At 40.9% G+C, this 19,165-nt stretch overlaps 1 protein-coding gene and 1 long non-coding RNA gene across 3 annotated transcripts in view; one reads left to right on the top strand and one right to left on the bottom strand.

Annotated features, from left to right (window-relative positions):
• LOC120308160 overlaps positions 1–19,165 on the bottom strand; it is a 79,312-nt gene that overhangs the window by 18,337 nt on the left and 41,810 nt on the right. The gene's annotated exons all lie outside the window — the stretch shown is intronic.
• Positions 1–19,165, top strand: part of LOC120308156 (uncharacterized LOC102725191 homolog) — a 48,755-nt gene that overhangs the window by 11,687 nt on the left and 17,903 nt on the right. The window lies entirely within an intron of this gene.

Here is a 19,165-nt window from a genome sequence, read left to right as displayed (position 1 = left end):
ATAGATATTGGGATGAAAATACTTCAAGAAATCAAATAGATGTTTGAAATTTTATCTATGACTATTAATTTTCTGGAGTGGAAACTTACATGGGTTGAGTCTACGGTAGCTATTTATTTACTTTTTTAGAAAAAGTACAAGAAAGATTAGCTGTTAGCTGTTATTTGTTATGCGTTCCATTTGGTACTTTACATGTAGGATTCATGTGCCAACATTAATTCTTGGAGATGTTCAAAGTTCAACTAATCTTTAGATATTAGTAAGTATAAAAATCAGTGAAGTAGCCCCACTTTTTCATTCTTAGGTTCATTTTGAACCAGGTGCTCAGTAAAGAAGGTAAAATGCTGACAAACAGCAAAGGATGGGCAGAACTATTCATATGCAATTTTAGGTAAATATTATTTTACAAAAGTGTATGTGATCCACTAAGAAACTATGAAGAACATAAAACATAGAATAATAAGGTTAGAAGGAACTTTGGATGTTCTCCCTGATCAAGTAGGAAATCCTATACCACTTCAGAAAAATGATTGTCGGTCTCTTTTTGAAAGCCTCTAATGACTGAGCATCTACAAGCTGTTCCATTGTTGATTACTCTCACCATTAGGAATTTTCTCCTTAGTTCTAGGTTGCTTTTCTCCTTGGTTAGTTTTCATCCATTATTTCTTGTCAGTTTGAAGACACAAGGCATTAACTTGATTTGAATTTAAATCATGGTTTGCAATGAGGATTCATGTTGAAATAGACATCCCTGAAGGAATGGGGATAGCACTGCAGTGGAGACTTGAAGCCAAACAGTGAATTCTGACCACTGCAATCTTTCCAGATAAAGGAGAGATTGTGAGATCACCCAATTGGACTCTGTACAGTTGTTCCTTGTTAATAGACTGCAGAATCTGAGGTTTTTATAGTTGGCTCATAAGATGAGTGGCTGATAATCAAAGGATTTCAATCAAGCTCATAAAGGTTCACATGAGCCTCATTTCTAAACACTTTTGGATGTACATAATTTACAGCTGAAGAGAGATTTTTTGAGCAGCAGAAAAAGAAAACTCCACCTGATAAATCAACATTCCTTCTGGATTTTTTTTAAAAATGGTTTTAAATATCTAAAAACGTTTGGCAAAAGGTTAACAAGACATTGATGTACAAAGTTTAAATATGATAAAGTTAAAGGGCACAATTATTTTGAAACATTGCTTTGATGAAATTGCTTTTGAAAAAATGGAATTAAATTATACAAATGAACAGGACCTTCAGGAGATTGTTTTTTGTTACTATTAAAGAATGAATCACAGAAACATTAGATAACATCACCAGCAGATAGATTTGTAAGTGGCTGACCAACTGAACTCAACATGTAGTCCTCAATGGAACTGCATCTACATGGAGGGAAGTATGATGTGGGGTACCCCAAGGTTCTGTTTTAGGACTAGTACTCTTGAACATCTTCATCAATGATTTGAATGAGGGGATAGATGGGGAACTCATCAAATTTTCAGATGACATGAAGCTGGCAGGAATAGCCAACACTCCAGGTTTAAGGTACAGAAGGATCTTGACAGCCTTGAACATTGGGCACTATCTAACAAAAGGAAATTCCGTGGTGAAAAAAGTAAGGTCTTACATTTAGGTAAGAAAAACAAAATGCACAGGTACATTGTAGGTCAGTGATGGCGAACCTTTTAGAGACTGAGTGCCCAAAACCTGCCCCCTATTCCTCCTCCTGCCCTGCCTGCTCCACCCAGCCGCAAGGCCACTCACCATGTCCGTGGCCCACTGCAGCAGATCACCAGGCAGCCCTGCAGCACCATGGCAGCCACGCCCTCTGCCCACACCCCTTAGCATCATATGCACGCTATGGGATGCAAGGGCCGAGTCTTGTCCCTGTTGCCTGGTTATGTACTTGGCTATGCTGCTCTGTGCAGGCCATGCCTGGAAGCGACTCTCCTCCACAGGGGCTGCTGGTGAGGAGAGGGCCATGGGGGAAGGTGGGGCTGGGGCAACAACATGCATGCCCATAGAGAGGGCTCCGAGTGCTGCCTCTAGCATGCAAGCCATAGGTTCGCCACCACTGGTATAGATGGTACCTCGCTCAATACTAGTAACTTTGAGAAGGATCTCGGAGTCCTAGTGGACAATCACTTAAATATGAGCCAGCAGGGAAATGAAGGGAACATTTTCTTTACAACTGTAGCACTCACTTAACAATTATAAAAATCAGGTCAGTCATATGGGCGACCCATTTTATAACTTACAATTGTGATGAGCAGACTTCATTACAGTCATACGTCAAGGGCTATCTGTTATAGGGGGTACCTTGCTCAATAGTAGTAACTGTGAGAGGGATCTCAGAGTCCTAGTGGACAATCACTTAAATATGAGCCAGCAGTGTGCTGCAGCTGCCAAAAAAGCCAACACAGTTCTAGGCTGCATTAACAGAGGGATAGAATCAAGATCACATGAAATATCAATACCACTTTATAATGCCTTGGTAAGACCACACTTGGAATACTGCATTTAGTTTTGGTCACCACAATGTAAAAAAGATGTTGAGACTCTAGAAAGAGTGCAGAAAAGAGCTACAAAGATAATCAGGGGAGTGGAGGCTAAACATATAAAGAATGGTTGCTAAAATTGGGCACATCTAATTTAATGAAGAGAAGGATGAGGGGTAACATGATAGCAGTGTTCTAATATCTCAGGGGTTGTCACAAAGAAGAGGGAGTCAAGCTGTTCTCCAAAGCACCTGAAGGTAGGACAAGAAGCAATGAGTGGAAACTAATCAAGGAGAGAAGCTAGAACTAAGGAGAAATTTCCTAACAGTTAGAACAATTAATCAGTAGAACAATTTGCCTCCAGAATTTATGAATACTCCAACACAGGAAGTTTTTAAGAAGAGATTGGACAACCATTTGTCTGAAATGGTATAGGGTTTCTGCTTGAGCAGGAAGATGGACTAAAGACCTCCAAGGTCCCTTTCACCTCTGTTATTCTATTCTATTCTATTCTATTCTATTCTATTCTATTCTATTCTATTCTATTCTATTCTATTCTATTCTATTCTATTCTATATATCCAGAGAAGATAAATATTTTGCAACAAATTTAGCTTTTATGATATACACTGTACATTTATAATGACAATTTTCTATGCTAGATTATGTAAAGCAAAATAAATAAATCTGCAAATAAACCAGGGAAGTTGCTGACATATAAATTATGAAAAAAGATATTGAAATTACAAGGGGAAGATATTGTCTTAATGGACAATTCAGTCATACACAACACATTTCATAACATTATTTCTATTTGTATAAAGGAAATGACATTCCATGGGAAAAAAAATAAATGAATCCTAAAGAAACAAAATGTACTGAGAATTACAGGGGAACAGAGGCAGAGTTTGAATGGACATATAATAATAAAGGAAGTTTCTGAAGGTATAAAAAAATTAAACCAGAAAGGCTTGGACCAGATGGAATATCAGGCTTTTATTACAAATAGTTTGAGAATAAATCTTTCCAACCTTTACAAAACATGATGAACCAGTTTATAGGAAGGAAAAATACCAGAGAGCTGGAAGAGGCTAATATAGCACTAATACCCAAAAAGAGACAAGATCTGACTGTAATAAGAAACCAAAGGCTGACATCATTATTGAATAATAATTACAAGTTGTTCACAATACTTCTAGCTGATAGTCTTAAAATCAGTTTGCCAGAATTTATTCATAAGAATCAATGTTGGTTTTTACTTAAACAATAGTTAAATGACAACTAAAGAAATGTGTTGAATATTTTGTAATATTTGGAGCAACATGATAAAAAAATAAGCCACACTGATTTTATTAGATACAGAAAGGGCCTTTGACAATTTAAGATATGAATTTTCGAGAGAACCATGACCCCAGAATAAGCAAACATGCTGACAACCACTATCAAGATTACATCCTAAGACAAGCAGGAACAATGAAAACAAAACCAACCTATTCAAGCTAAAGACCAGAAGCAAAGAAGTACCTGAACCTGAATCAACATATCCAGATGTTGACCTCCATCCACTATCCACCATAGAAGACAATATCTTACAGAAAGACCTGAACTATAGCATAAAGGATGTAAATCAGTTAAAATTCTTTCCAGCCTCAGAAACAGTATTTAAAACCACAGGACTTTCCATAAGGAAACAAGAAAACATAGGATAGATCATACCATAGACCAGAATAATACAGAATAAGAATCAGCTCAAAGAAGACACAGAGCAGCCCTTACAAACCTAAAGAAGGAACAACAATGTCATCCTCCCAGCTGACAAAGGCTATATCATAGTTGTCATAAAAAAATCACCATTCATACAAAAAGCCAGAAAATTACTGCAAGACAAATAAATCTATGTACATCCCAGTAAACACCAGCCCAGTATAGAAAATTGATAACCTAATCAAAAGAACCCTTAACAATCTAAGGTCAAATCATAAGAGAAGAACGGGTGGATGAAAAGCAGTGGACCCATTCTCCAGCTTCTATGGATGCCCAGAAATGCATTGAGCCCAATGTACATCTTCATCTAATTGCATCATTACCAGAGACCCCCAATGTACCATATAGCTAAGGAAAAGCTTGGAATCTTGCAGATGGAATAATATTCTACAAATTCAAATAAAAGACTTAATAGTAGAAGAATATGAATTTATAATTTCATTGAATGTCACATTTTTTAAATCTGTAGACTTAAGAGGTAATGAAAAAATTCGTAGCAGCAGTGCTATGTAACACACATGACCTAACCATATACACTAAGTTCAAAATATCCAGAATAATGGACTTTATCAACTTCTACTTCCATACCTACTTTTAGTTTGATGGACAGCTATATCCACAAATCAGACAAGCACCCATGTGATCTTCACTCTCAGGACTCATAGCAGCAGCACTCCTATGCATACACAAAAATCTTTAGTATGTGTTTAGTATCATAATAATAAAGAAACAACTAGAGAATACAAATGAAACAATAAAATATTTTCACAAGTAAAGAAGAAAACAACGCTCTATCCTTCCTAAATATCCTCATCAGCAAATTAAAAGCACAAGACTATTAAAAAACAACTCTTGATAGTATTCCACTACCAAGTAACCACCCAATTTCTCCATAAGAAGTAAGAACATTATTCAAATTCACTGCAGCAATTCAGAATACTCGAAAATGGAAAGATGACTCTTATTCAATGTCTTCCAACAAAATGCAACTTTATCAAAAAGCGAATGACTTAACCCACTACAGCACAACCAATACAAGCTATGAGAAGGTTAACATTGTTACGCATTAAAAATATTTCAGAAAAAACAACAGACTATTTACAACCACATGGCATCATCACAACATACAAACCAACTAAAGCCCACTAAAACATCTTAAGTAAACCAAGGACTCAGTAGCCCAAAAAGAAAAAAAAAACAAGAAGTCATCTACACCATATAAAATAAGGAGTATAATAGCCATCATACAGGCGAAATAGACAGATTGCCAGCAAAGCATCCATAACACCAACTAACAATCAGAAGACATGATCATAATCTCATTTTACAACACATGAACAGATTTAACTAGTGTTTCAGCTAAGAAAACTGTGACCATGCTAGATTAAGCTAAATCCAAAAACACTAGAGAATTCTAGGAACCTTGCACTCAGACAAATCAGTCATCAACAGACACAGAGATAAGCCAAATTTATGTTATTTATAAGAGACAATAAAAAAGCTAAGAAGGAAACAAAAAGACCAGAATGATCAACAACAATCAACAACCAAACAAACAGTGATTAACAACAGGATTAACACCAGAGAGAAATGTGGTAAACATCACCTAATTAAGGAATCAAGAAAAAAACAACACCCTCTTCCAACATGTATAGGGCAAGCTATTGGATAAAAACACTTTCTTCTAGCATAGAAAACATTATCTACCTGGTAATATAATATCTAAAGCAAACAACTAAACTCAGAGAACACTCCACAAGTTTAACTTTGAGAGCCATGTCTTTTCTCAAGAAGGATTTTTGTTTTGTTTTGTTTTGTTTTGTTTTGTTTTGTTTTGTTTGGAAGTTGAAACCAATCATTTGTACTCAAATAGAAATATCCCCATCAGGACATACCAGCTTTTTGCATGATGCCCAGGTCTGTTTCCCTGAGGTGGATTTCAGTCAAGTATATTCAGCTATAGGTAATGCCAATTGTTAAGAAACAACACCAGTAGTCCTTGACTACAACCACAATTGAGCCCAAAATTGTTCAATGTACATTTATTAAGTGAGATTTGTCCCATTTTACAATATTTCTTGCCACAGTTGTTAAATAAATCACTGCAGTTGATAAGTTAGTAATTTATGGCTTCCTGATTGACTTTGCTTGTCAGAAGGTTGCAAAAAGTGATCACATGACCTTGGCACACAGTAACGGTCATAGGTATGAACCAGTTGCCAAGCATTTGAATTTTGATCACATGATTATGTGGATGGTTCAAAGGTCATAACAGTGAAAAATTGTCATAAGTCACTTTTTCCAGTGCCTTTCTAACTTTGAATGGTCATTAAATGAATTGTTGTAAATTGAAGACTACGTGTATAAGTGAAAGTTTCTGGAACAAAGGGAAATTGTTTAGTCTAACTGTAGCTTTCTTGCTTTTTGTAATCGGCTTTTGCACCAGGAAAATCTCATGCAAGGATGGGAAATATGTACATGGATGCAATGTAATGAAGGAGGGAATAAGAGAGTGTACAGGAATGATTGATGTCTTCCTTATGATGTAATGGTTCTGTTGTCTGATTTTCATTGGCTAACAAAGTTATAAAGCAATGATATTAACTTTCTAAGGTGTGGCACTTCTGGATGTAACTCTGCCAGCATTCTAGATTGTTGGCCACCCAGCCATTTTATTTGATCAAATAAAGAGCTGTCTAAGAAGCCTCCACATGGGTTATCTGATTAGATTGATATGATATCTCAAGTTTAAGTAAGTGTTGGGATCTTACATAAGGAAAAAGCCATTTATTGTGGGAAATAGGATCTTGGACTAATTAGATCTTTAATCTGACCTATAGAATTCCTTTTTCTTTTCTTTAGTTCTATTGAAATAATAATAATAATAATAATAATAATAATAATAATAATAATAATAATAATAATAACCCCCAGTGAGGCACTACCTTGACGTGGTTGTGGGGCTTGTGTACTCTGAGGAAAATGAGAGCTATGCCAGAGGTTCAACCATACTGGACAGGTCTCATCAGAGGAGTCAGACAAAGAGTGTCTCTCCCATAAAAAATATGGTGAGACGTAAATTTCAGAATGCCATACTGGCTCGGACGACGCCCGGGTTAACAAGGTCCGCACTAGATATTGGAGTTCCTGGATATCTGGTGAAAAATGGGTTACAGGACTCAGGACTGTTGGCTGAGCAACCAGGGCCAGCAGCTGCAGAACTACTGGAAGAAAAGGTGTTTACCCGTCGCAGATACACAGTGATGGAAAACAAAGAAATAATGATCTGTTACTACAGATCAAGTCCAACAAGAAGAGGATATCTAAAACGAATGCACCAGTTCTGGAAAGAACAACATCCAGAATCAGAAATAACAGAACAGAGACTAGCAGATCAACGCCGATTTATAACACGAAATAAAGTATTCACAGAAACAGAATTGGACGAACTGCAAAGGTTTACCCAGGGCAAAGAAATCAAAGCCTTACCAGAAGTAATTCAGAATGTAGAGGCAAACCAGGGGGAGTTGGCAGTGAAGGAATCCAGCAGAGATATACAACTGTTCTCATTTGGAAACCAGGCACCTCTCCTCAGGAAGAACAAAACCCTCTAACTAAAGAAATAAAAGAATTGAAACAAAGAATAACTGAGCATCTAGAACAGCACAAAAACAACAGAATAAGGCTACCTGCATTGAAGCTTGTTCCAAAGAAACAGCTAGCACAAGCATTAAAAGATGCAAATACTGCAATATCAAGTATAAGCACCAATTCACTGCAAGAAACAAACCAACTAATGTACAGCACAGCTGCAGTTATAACAGAATACCTGGGATGCAAAATCAACAAAGAAGAAAAACAAACAAACAGTGCACCAGAAAAATGGAAGGTTAGACTAGAAAATAAGATCAGCAAGTTAAGATCACATGCAAGCAAGCTAGAACAGATGAAAGAAAAGAAGCTGAAGAACAAGAAGACCAAAGAATACCTAATCAAGAAATACCACTTAGAAACAAGGAAGATCAAGGAAGCACTGGAAATAATAAAGCAACAAATAACAGCTATAGCCAGGAAAATCAGTAGATATGAAGCTCGAATTGCAAACTATAGGCAGAACCTCCAATTTCAATCCAATCAGAAACGTTTCTACCAATCCATCAATGGAGAAACTGCAAGGAATCAGTCAGTACCTGACAAGGAAGAAACAGTGCAGTTCTGGAAGCAGATATGGGATAACCCAAAGAAATACAACAAGGATGCGGCTTGGTTAAAAGAGGTGGATGCAAATAAAACAGAAGTTGAAATGAAAGAACTAGTAATAACAACAAAAATGGTAGAAAAAAGAGCAAAGAAAATCAAAAATTGGTCAGCACCAGGTGAAGATGAACTGCATGGGTTTTGGTTGAAACATCTAACTGTTATACACCCACTCATTGCCAAACAGTTCAACAATATACTACAAGGAGGAGAAATTGAAAAGTGGCTAACAACTGGGAAAACCTACCTAATAATGAAAAATCCAGCAAAAGGGGCAACACCAGGTAACTACAGGCCAATTACCTGCTTACCAACAACTTTCAAATTACTAACTGGTGTAGTAGCTGATGCAGTGCAACAGCATCTAGTTGAAAACAATCTCTTTCCACCTGAGCAGAAAGGAAACCGCCCCAATAGCAGAGGAACAAAAGATCAACTCCTAATAGACAAAATGATCTTGGAAAACTGCAAGAGAAGGAAGACCAACCTGAATGTGGCATGGATTGACTACAAAAAGGCATTTGACTCTCTGCCACATGATTGGATAATCAAGTGCCTAGAAATAACAGGAGTCAGTAGAAACATCAGAAAATTTGTGCAAAGATCGATGGCACAATGGAAGACACAGTTGCAGATCAATGGTGAGAGGCTGGGAGAGGTTAATATCAAGAGAGGAATATTTCAAGGAGATTCATTATCACCATTACTATTTGTTATTGCACTGTTTCCTCTGTCAACAATACTGAATAACTCAGGACATGGCTATCAAACATCAAAAACATCTGCAGACTATCCCACCTCCTTTATATGGATGATCTGAAGCTGTATGGAAAAACATCATCTGAAATAGAATCGCTGCTCAACACTGTCCGTATATATAGCCAAGATATTGTAATGGAGTTTGGCTTGGACAAATGTGCCACACTTACTATCAAACAAGGAAAAATAATGAAAACTGAAGGAATCAAGATGCCCCACGAAAATAACATTAAGAGTCTGGATGAGGAAGAGTACTACAAATACTTGGGTATCCTTCAAGCTGACAACATCAAGCACACTGAAGTCAAGAAAAAGATTAGAGGTGAATACATCAAGAGAGTGAAGAAGATCTTAAAATCCAAACTCAATGGAGGAAATACCATAAAGGCAATCAACACCTGGGCAATCCCAGTCATTAGGTACACAGCTGGAATAGTGGACTGGACTCAAGCAGAACTAAAAGCAATGGATAGGCAGACCAGAAAAATAATGACAATGAATCATGCCCTTCATCCACGCAGTGACATTGATAGACTTTATCTACCAAGGCAAATAGGTGGGCGTGGAATGCTACAAGTACATCAGATGGTTGAAGAAGAAAAAATGGCTTTGGAAGAATATCTGAAGAACAATGATGAAGATGCACTGAAATTAGTATATCAGAAAGGCTTACTAACTACTGGAGAGACCAAACTGGCCTACAAGAAAGACCAAATGAAGAACAGAATAGAGGCATGGGAAGACAAAGCACTACATGGCCAATACATGAAAAAAATAGCTGGGAAAGCAGATAACAATAAAACCTGGCAATGGCTAAGAGCAGGAAAATTGAAGAAAGAGACCGAGGGACTAATTCTGGCTGCACAAGACCAAGCCTTAAGGACAAATGCATACAAAGTCAAAATTGAGAAGACAGCAACAGACAGTAAGTGCCGCCTATGCAAAGAAGCTGAAGAAACAGTGGACCACTTGGTAAGCTGTTGCAAGAAGATTGCACAAACTGATTACAAGCAGCGGCATGACAAAGTAGCAACAATGGTGCATTGGAAGATCTGCAAAAAATATCATTTGCCTGTAAGCAAAAACTGGTGGGATCATAAAATAGAGAAAGTCATAGAAAATGATAAAATTAAACTGCTCTGGGACTTCAGAATTCAAACAGACAAGCACCTGCAACATAACACCCCAGACTTAACAATTGTCGATGAGAAAGACAAAAAAGTCTGGATAGTGGACGTGGCAGTGCCTGGAGATAGCAGAATAGAAGAGAAAGAACTGGAGAAGGTAACAAAATACAAAGACCTACAAATAGAAATAGAAAGACTGTGGCAAAAGCAAGCAAGGGTAGTACCAATAGTCATAGGCTCCTTGGGTGCAATCCCAAAACAACTGGAGCACCACTTGAACACCATTGGCATTGACAAATTCGCTATTAGTCAATTGCAAAAGGCGGCCTTATTAGGAACTGCTTCCATCCTGCGACGATATCTGTAATACCATCAAACATCTACATCTGCCTATCCCAGGTCCTGGGTAAGGACTCGATAGGTAGACAAAATGCCAAATCCAGTCTGAACATCTGGCTGACTGTGCGATGATCCATAATGATGATAATAATGATAATAATAATAATAATAAAGTTGGAAGGGACCTTGGAGGTCATCGAGTCCAACCCCCTGCTCAGGCAAGAACCCTACACCATTTCAGACAAATGGCTGTTCAGTCTCCTTAAAAACTTCCAGTGTTGGAGCATTCACTGCTTCTGGAGGCAGGTTGTTCCATTGGTTAATTGTTCTAACTGTCAGGAAGTTTCTCCTTAGTTCTAAGTTCTCCTTGATCAGTTTCCATCCGTTGCTTCTCATCCTGCCTTAAGGTGCATTGGAGAATAGCTTGACTCCCTCTTTTTTGTGGCAGCCCCTGAGATATTGGAACATTGCTATCATGTCCCCTCTCGTCCTTCTCTTCATTAAACTAGACATACCCAATTCCAGCAACTGTTCCTTATATGTTTTAGCCTTCAGCCCCATAATCATCTTTGTTGCTCTTCTCTGTACCCTTTCTAGAGTCTCAACATCTTTTTTACATTGTGGTGACCAAAACTGGATGCAGTATTCCAAGTGTGGCCTTACCAAGGCATTGTAAAGTGGTATTAATACTTCACGTGATCTTGATTCTATCCCTCTGTTAATGCAGCCCAGCACTGAATTGGCTTTTTTGGCAGCTGCAGCACACTGCTGGCTTATATTTAGGTGATTGTCTACTAGGACTCCGAGGTCCCTCTCACTGTTACTACTATTGAGCAAGGTGCCCCCTATACTATACCTGTACATTTGGTTTTTCTTGCCTAAATGTAGAACCTTACTTTTTTCACCACTGAATTTCATTTTGTTAGATAGCGCCCAGTGTTCAAGTCTATCCAGGTCCTCCTGTATCTTAAGCCTGTCTTCTGGAGTGTTGGCTATTCCTGCCAGCTTGGTGTCATCTGCAAATTTGATGAGTTCCCCATCTATCCCCTCGTCCAAATCATTGATGAAGATGTTGAAGAGCACTGGGCCTAGAACAGAGCCCAGTGCTCTTACTGAAGTCCAAGTAAATTATATCCACAGCATTCCTCTGATGCACTAATTTTGTCACTTGGTCAAAGAATGCAATAAGATTTGACTGGCATGATTTGTTTTTGACAAATCCATGTTGGCTTTTAGTAATGACTTTGTTTGCCTCTAGGTGTTTGCTGATTCGTTGTTTGATTATCTTTTCCAGAATCTTCCCAGGTACTGAGGTCAGGCTGATAGGTCTGTAATTTCCTGGATCCATTTTTTTTCCCTTTTTTGAAGATGGGAACTACATTAGCTCTTTTCCAGTCCTCTGGTAGTTCCCCAGTGTTCCAAGATCTTTGAAAAATATAGTTCAGTAGTTAAGTCTTGAAGCGAAGGCGAAGGAAAAGGACACATTGCTGTATAACAACCCTTTATTGTGCATTCAGTCAAAACTCCAACAACGAGCAAAGACACGCAGGCCTCCTTTTATATGCCCAGGTCTCTGGACATAATGGCAACATCATCAGGCCCTTTTCGCGCCTTGCACATGTGTGCAAAGCCGGCGCCACTCAGTCTGGTCCCGGACAGCTTCTGCAAGCCCAGAACCATTGCAACGTCCCAAGCCTGCATTTGCAGGCTCAGGACACAACACCCCTCCCCCCTAGCTTGAAACATTTCTGACAGTCAAGCATGGAAGGGAATACCTGAGATTGCCACCACCCACAATTCCTATCCTTGTTATGTCAACTAAGACACTTAAAATCATAAGTAAAACAAAATACAATAGTAACTAATAATCTTAAGGTTAATCCCCCTGGTAGCTGGTCAGCAACTTCACAAAGTCTGAAAGATATTTGGGAGGACACTTGGCCCTTTGTGACCTCCTCAGACTGGGAGAGTTTGCTGGTTCCTTTCCTTTGCCCCCTAGGCTAGGTGAGCCAGGACATTGTTTCCTGCTTGCCTCAGAAGACCCAGGTATTGTTGCCTGACCTACCTGCTCACCCGCCAAGCTCAGCAGGTCAGGGCTTTGCTGCCCTGAGTACCTGGTTGATCTGCCCATCTGCTGGTTGGCTGTGCCCTCTGCGCTCAACCCAACATCCCTTGGAGGGGGTGGTAGTCCCCAGATCCACAATGGACCCTTCTTGGGCACACTGTCCCTCGAACCCAAGGTCAACAGATGGATAGTCAGGGGTGGCTACAGGGTCCCAGTATCCAGTGGACCCCAAGGTCAGACCTGAGGTGCCAGTATCAGGAGTAGCCTCTCTGTTTGCCCCCCTTACAGAGGACTTTCTTCTGGGAGCAACTGCAGAATTTGGCCTGCTTCCCTGCTGTGTTGCCAGTTCTCTTGCAAAATGTGAGTTATTTGGATACCCCCAGTCAGTCTCCCTGTCTGGAATATTGCTAGCTATGGGTGAATAATGTGGATATCCCCGGTGTGACTCCCTGGCTGGAGTATGTATGGGTGTATGGGGTGGCCCCCTGCCCCATGACTTCCTGTTCGGAGCACTTGCAGAACCCCGAGATGGGGGATCAATGACCTCCTCAGCGGCCAGTAATGGCTGCTGACATTTGATCCTCAGAATGCATTCTATAGCCTTCCCCCCCCCCCCGTTCAGAGACCAGAGTGGAAGATTGTAGATCCAGCCCTTGCACGCAGCTGATCTATGTGCTGCCGAATAACGTGGCAGTCAGCCAAGGACACTTCATAGGACAAAGGTCCTGAGACCTTGCAGACCACAGCTGGTATCCAGAAATGACCAGGTCCATAGTTCCGAGTCCAAACTGGATCACCCATGTGAAGTCACCTTGGTGCTCGTGGATGTGGCATCTGAGATGTCACCTGATCAGGATGCAGTCTGTCCAGCTTAGTAATGAACCGGTAACCCCAGCGGAGTTCAGCAGCACTCTTCCCGGTGGATGTGCAAGGTGTGGTGTGATGTGCAAGAAGAAAGTCTGCTAACCTGTAATACCAGTCACCATAAGTCAATCTCTTGAGGGCATCCTTGGTGGTGCGCACCATACGCTCAGCCATCCCGTTGGTGGATGGGTGGAAAGGAGCCCAAGTTGCATGGCGGATCAGATTGGCTTGAAGAAAAGCCTGGAACTCAGAAGAAGTGAATTGAGGACTGTTATCTGAAACCAGAACATCTGGAAAGCCATGAGCTGCAAAAATACCTCTCAGCACCTGGATAGTCTTGGCAGTAGTAGTGGAGGTCACAGGAACAACCTCTAGCCACTTGGAATGGCTATCAACAACAACTAGGAAGAATTGCCCCTGAAAGGGCCCAGCGTAATCAATGTGTACCCTAGACCATGTTGTTAAGGTTTCCTCCCACCTATGAACTGGGGCCTGAGGCATTTCAGGCCGGGACTGTTGGCACACTTGGCACCCATGTACCTGGGCCTCGATGGCTTTATCAAGGCCAGGTCACCACAAATGGCTATGCACAAGCGCTTTCATCCTGACTATCCCAGGGTGTCCCTCATGTAGAGAGATTAAGATTCTAGACCTCAATGAGACAGGGATTACTACCCTACTTCCCCATAACAGGCAACCCTTGAAAGTGGACAACTCATGCCTCTTATGCCAGAAACCTGACAACACCCACGACAACACACGTGTAAGTGTGTGATCAGTGGCAGTTTCTGCAGCTGCATCTCTAGCATTGAGGGGAGACTCAGGCAATTCTTGAATGGACAGAATATTAACTGCTGGAGCAGGGTCAGGCTCCAAGACTGGCAAGGGTAATCTACTTAGGCCATCAGTATGGCCCATTTCCTTTCCAGGTTTGTGAATCAGCGTGTAGTCATATGCTGACAAGAAAATGGACCATCTCAGCATACAAGGAGAAAGGATATGTGGGGTCTGTTTGGTTGTGGTAAACAACCCCAGCAGTGGCTTATGGTCAGTGTAGACCATGAAATGGCGACCATATAGGAAATCACGAAACTTCCTAATGCCAGCCACAATGGCCAGCGCTTCCCTGTCAATCTGAGCGTAATTACGCTCAGCAGAAGACAGTGTTCTGGAATAATAAGCCACAGGGACCTGTGTCCCATCAGCCATCAGATGGCTAAGGACAGCCCATACTCCATAAGGAGAAGCATTGCAGGCAATGCAAACAGGCAGTTGCTCATTGAAGTGAGCTAGCATTGCATTGGAAGTAAGCAAGGATTTAACCTCATTGAAACTTTTTTTCATGGACCACTGCCAACAGGCTTGTTTGTCTAAGAGCCTATACAAAGGCTCAGCTATAGCAGCTTTATGTGGCAGAAATGCATGGTAGAAGTTCAAAAGGCCCAAAAAGGCTTGAAGTTCGCCCTTAGACTTAGGGCTTGGGGCTTGCTGAATGGCCTTTAATTTAGCATCAGAAGGGTGAATGCCTTGAGCATCTATCCTGAATTCCAAAAAGTCAGTAGAATTGACTCCTATCTTACACTTGTCTTTTTTTAACTTAAGGCCTGCTCTTCTAAAATGAAGTAAGACAGCCCTCAATCTCTCTGCCAAGTTTTGGGATGATTCCCCTGCAATGAGGACATCATCAAAATGTGGACAGACTCTAGGAATACCTCTCAATGTGTTTTCCATGACACTTTGGAATATGCCAGGGGCTATATTCACCCCAAATTGCAATCTCTTTACCTTAAAAGCCCCTCTATGGGTGACAATTGTCTGAGCCTCCACAGCTGCTTCATCAGCAGGCAACTGTTGATAGGCCTGTGCCAGGTCAAGTTTTGCAAAAATGCGCCCCCCTTTTAGGGAAGCCAGAATGTGACTTACTACAGGTACTGGATAAGCATGTTGCTGTAGTGCCTTGTTTAGTATGCACTTGTAATCTGCACAAATACATATGTCCCCATTAGCCTTACTAACTTACTAGTTACTATGGGAGTTTCCCAAGGACTAGAATCTACAGGTTCCAAGATGCCCTGCTACAGCAATTTGTCCAGCTCAGCATCAATCTTGCCTTTGAGGGCAAAAGGTATCCTCCTAGGCTTGACCCTAATGGGTGTTATGGAAGGATCTAATCGTAATGAAACTGGAGGCCCTCTGTAGGTTCCAAGCTCAGAACTAAACACAACTTCAAATTCCTTGCAGACTTCTGCAAGACTTAACGTTTGCAAATGGTGCAGCCCCATGACCTGGATTCCCAGAGCCTCAAACCAATCGAGTCCAATGAAACTCGTGTGTTCACCCCCAACAACCAACACATCTAAGGGACCCTCAAAATCCTTGTACTGTACCTTAAGGGTGGCCTCCCCTTAACACACACCTTAGAATTCTGAAAGTCAGTGAATATCACCTTGGATGGCCTGAGTTTAACTCGAAGGCCACTGCTGCTACAAATCTTCCTGAATGTGTTGAGGGAAATTATGGAAAGAGTGGACCCAGTGTCCAATTCCATGGATAAAGGAACCTTACTTTAAGGGACAGTCTCTTCTTTAAGGGTTTATGTGTGCCTGTGTTGTGCAGAAACCCACCCTATTTTGGCTGGGGACCCTGGTACCTTTCAGATGCAATTCTTCTTTAGGTTGTTCCTTCTGATGACCCAAACAGATGGATGAGATGTGGCCTTGCCTACCGCATGCCCTGCAAATGGTGGAACGGAACTGGCAGTCAGCTCATTTGTAGCGTCCTCCATACCTGAAGCATTGCAGGGCCGTTGAAGCCTTTTCTGTGCGTTCCTTCTGTCTCCTTCCAGCTATCTGGTAAAGCTTGTCCACCTCATCTTCAGGAACTTCTTCCAACTCTTCTCTCACGTTCTCCTGGTGAACGGCGACGGTCTACGGAGAGCTTCTGTTGGGCCACATGTTTTTGACTGCCCCTCCTGCTGCTTCCTCTGCTGTTATCTCTCACAGAGCATCTTGGAAAGAGACATCTTCCTTAGCGAAGATCTTTTGCTGTAAGTCTCTATTCCTTAATCCGCATACAAAATGGTTGCACAGCCTTTCTTCTAAGTCTTTAAACTCGTCTGGCTGCTCGTCTCAAGGTCGCAATAAAGTCTTTAGCAGATTCTCCTGCTTCTGATCCCTTTGTTCAAATGTGTGGCTCCATGCAATGATGGACAACTTGGCTGGAAATGTTCCTTCAGAAGCTTCTTTAAATCTGTGTACCTTATGCCTTCCAGAGAAGCAGGAACCACTAGGTTTTCAGCAATCTCAAAAGTCTCTTGTCCGCATACACACAACAGTGTGGCAGCCTTCAGCCCATCTTCACGAATTTGGTTGACTCTGAAATAGTTCTCCACCCTCGTGACGTATGATTCCCATCTTTCCAGGTGCACAACGTCAAATTCTGACAAGCAGCCGATCTTCGCCATTGTAGCTTGTGCTTCACCACTCGCTTCTTCAGGGAAAGGTTCTTTCAGCCAAACTCACCCTCCAGCGACGCTGTACTGGCAAGATGGATGCTGATTTTAATGCTGTTTTTCCCCTTTCAGGACTTCTTTTGGGTGAGTCTTATAGCTTCTTTCTATTTTTCTTGTGAAAAATCCCACCTTCATCGCCAGTGTTAAGTCCTTGAAGTGAAGGCAAAGGAAGGGGACACATTGCTGTATAACAACCCTTTACTGTGCATTCAGTCAAAACTCCAACAACGAGCAAAGGCACGCAGGCCTCCTTTTATATGCCCAGGTCCCCGGACATAATGGCAACATCATCAGGCCCTTTTCGCACCTTGCGCATGTGCGCAAAGTCAGCGCCACTCAGTCTGGTCCCGGGCAGCTTCTGCAAGCCCGGAACCATTGCAACATCCCAAGCCTGCATTTGTAGCCTCAGGACACAACACCAGTGGTTCTGAGATCACATCTGCCAGTTCCTTGAGAACCTTGGAGTGTAATCCATCTGGTCCTGGTGATTTGAACTCATCTAGGCTGGACAGGTGCTCACTTATCATTTTCTTGCCTATCTTAACTTGTGTTTCTATACTGTTTTTTTATGGCACTATTTTTGATAGGTTGGTCTGTTTTTTCCCTTTGTGTAAAGACAGATGCAAAAAATGAGTTAAATAGTTCTGCTTTCTCCCTATTGCTAGTCACCTTCTTACCACTTTCACCCACTAATGGACCAATTGTTTCCTTCACTTTTTTTCTTATTTTTTACATGTTGAAAGAAGCTTTTTTGTTATTTTTGACTTTGGTTGCAAGCCTTAGTTCATTTTGAGCCTTGGTTTTCCTCACTTCATCTTTGCTGGCTCGGGCTATTTGTTGATATTCTGATTTAGTTATGTGCCCCTCTTTCCACTTTCTATACTTGTCCTTTTTATCTTTCAATTTGTCAGAGAGTTCTTTATGCAGCCATGCTGGTTTCTTTTGAGAGCTGTTATTTTTCCTCTTTGTTGGTTATTCTGACCCAAATTTCAAAGTGTTATATTTCAAATCCAGTCAGATAGTTAACTCAAAAGAAACGATCTTATAATAAACAAATATATTTTAATGAGAAAGATTACTTGCGTTCACGTTGAGATTGGTGCTGCTGGGAATACATGTTTGTTCATCTTTTAGATCTTTCCTTTAGGTAAGAAGATAAAGCTCTTTATATCATCTTATAGGGAGACCTTCCATGGCCCATGCTTCTTACAGACAAAGAGATTCCCATGAGGCTTGTGTCCAGGAAGTCCCCCAAAGACCTTTTGGAACTCCTCCCACTGACCCATCCACATACCTAGCATTTAACCCAATAACTACCAGACCTTCCAACATAGAGCTGGGCCATAGAGCTATATGGGCCATAGAGCTATATGGGTCAGAACACTCCCCGCTTGGAAATTTATATTTCCACTACTAAAATAGTAAAAACGTAGCATCAAGGCATGCAATACTCATTGTGGTTAACTTGTGACTAAATAGATAAAACTTGGTATCAAACATGCATAACTATAAGGTAAACATAAAACATGCACTATTATGCTGAAGGGAATAAGCAAATGTTACATCAAACAATGCATAAGACAATACATAATTTGAGGTTTAATCTTCTGGTTCAGTCTTCATCAGCAATGGACCAAATCGGTGATCAGCCTGGTACACAAGTGTCTTTGACTCACGTGGCTTCACAATCTGGATCTCAGCTGGGTGGACTAGTTCATTATGTGGGTGGGCCAATTGTTCTGGTATGCAGTCTTGTCTCCCAGTGAGACAGGGTCTTCTGCTTGTGAAGGAAACTGGAGCCAAATCTGGAACAGAAAAAACTGGAACCCAAGCTTCTCGGGAACGAGGGGAACTGGATTCACAGGATACTCAGGAACTGAAAAACCTGGGAAACATAAACAGCTGGATCTGGAAACGCTGGAACAGCCGGATATGAAGAATCAGGAACAACAGCTGGAACTGAAGGGTCAGTTTTCCAAGTC

The sequence above is a fragment of the Crotalus tigris genome, unplaced genomic scaffold (assembly GCF_016545835.1).
Source record: "Crotalus tigris isolate CLP2741 ecotype Arizona unplaced genomic scaffold, ASM1654583v1 scf7180000017873.753527, whole genome shotgun sequence".
NCBI classification, from domain to species: domain Eukaryota; kingdom Metazoa; phylum Chordata; class Lepidosauria; order Squamata; family Viperidae; genus Crotalus; species Crotalus tigris.
Note: the sequence above shows the minus strand (reverse complement) of the source record. Positions and strands in the feature narration are given on the sequence as shown.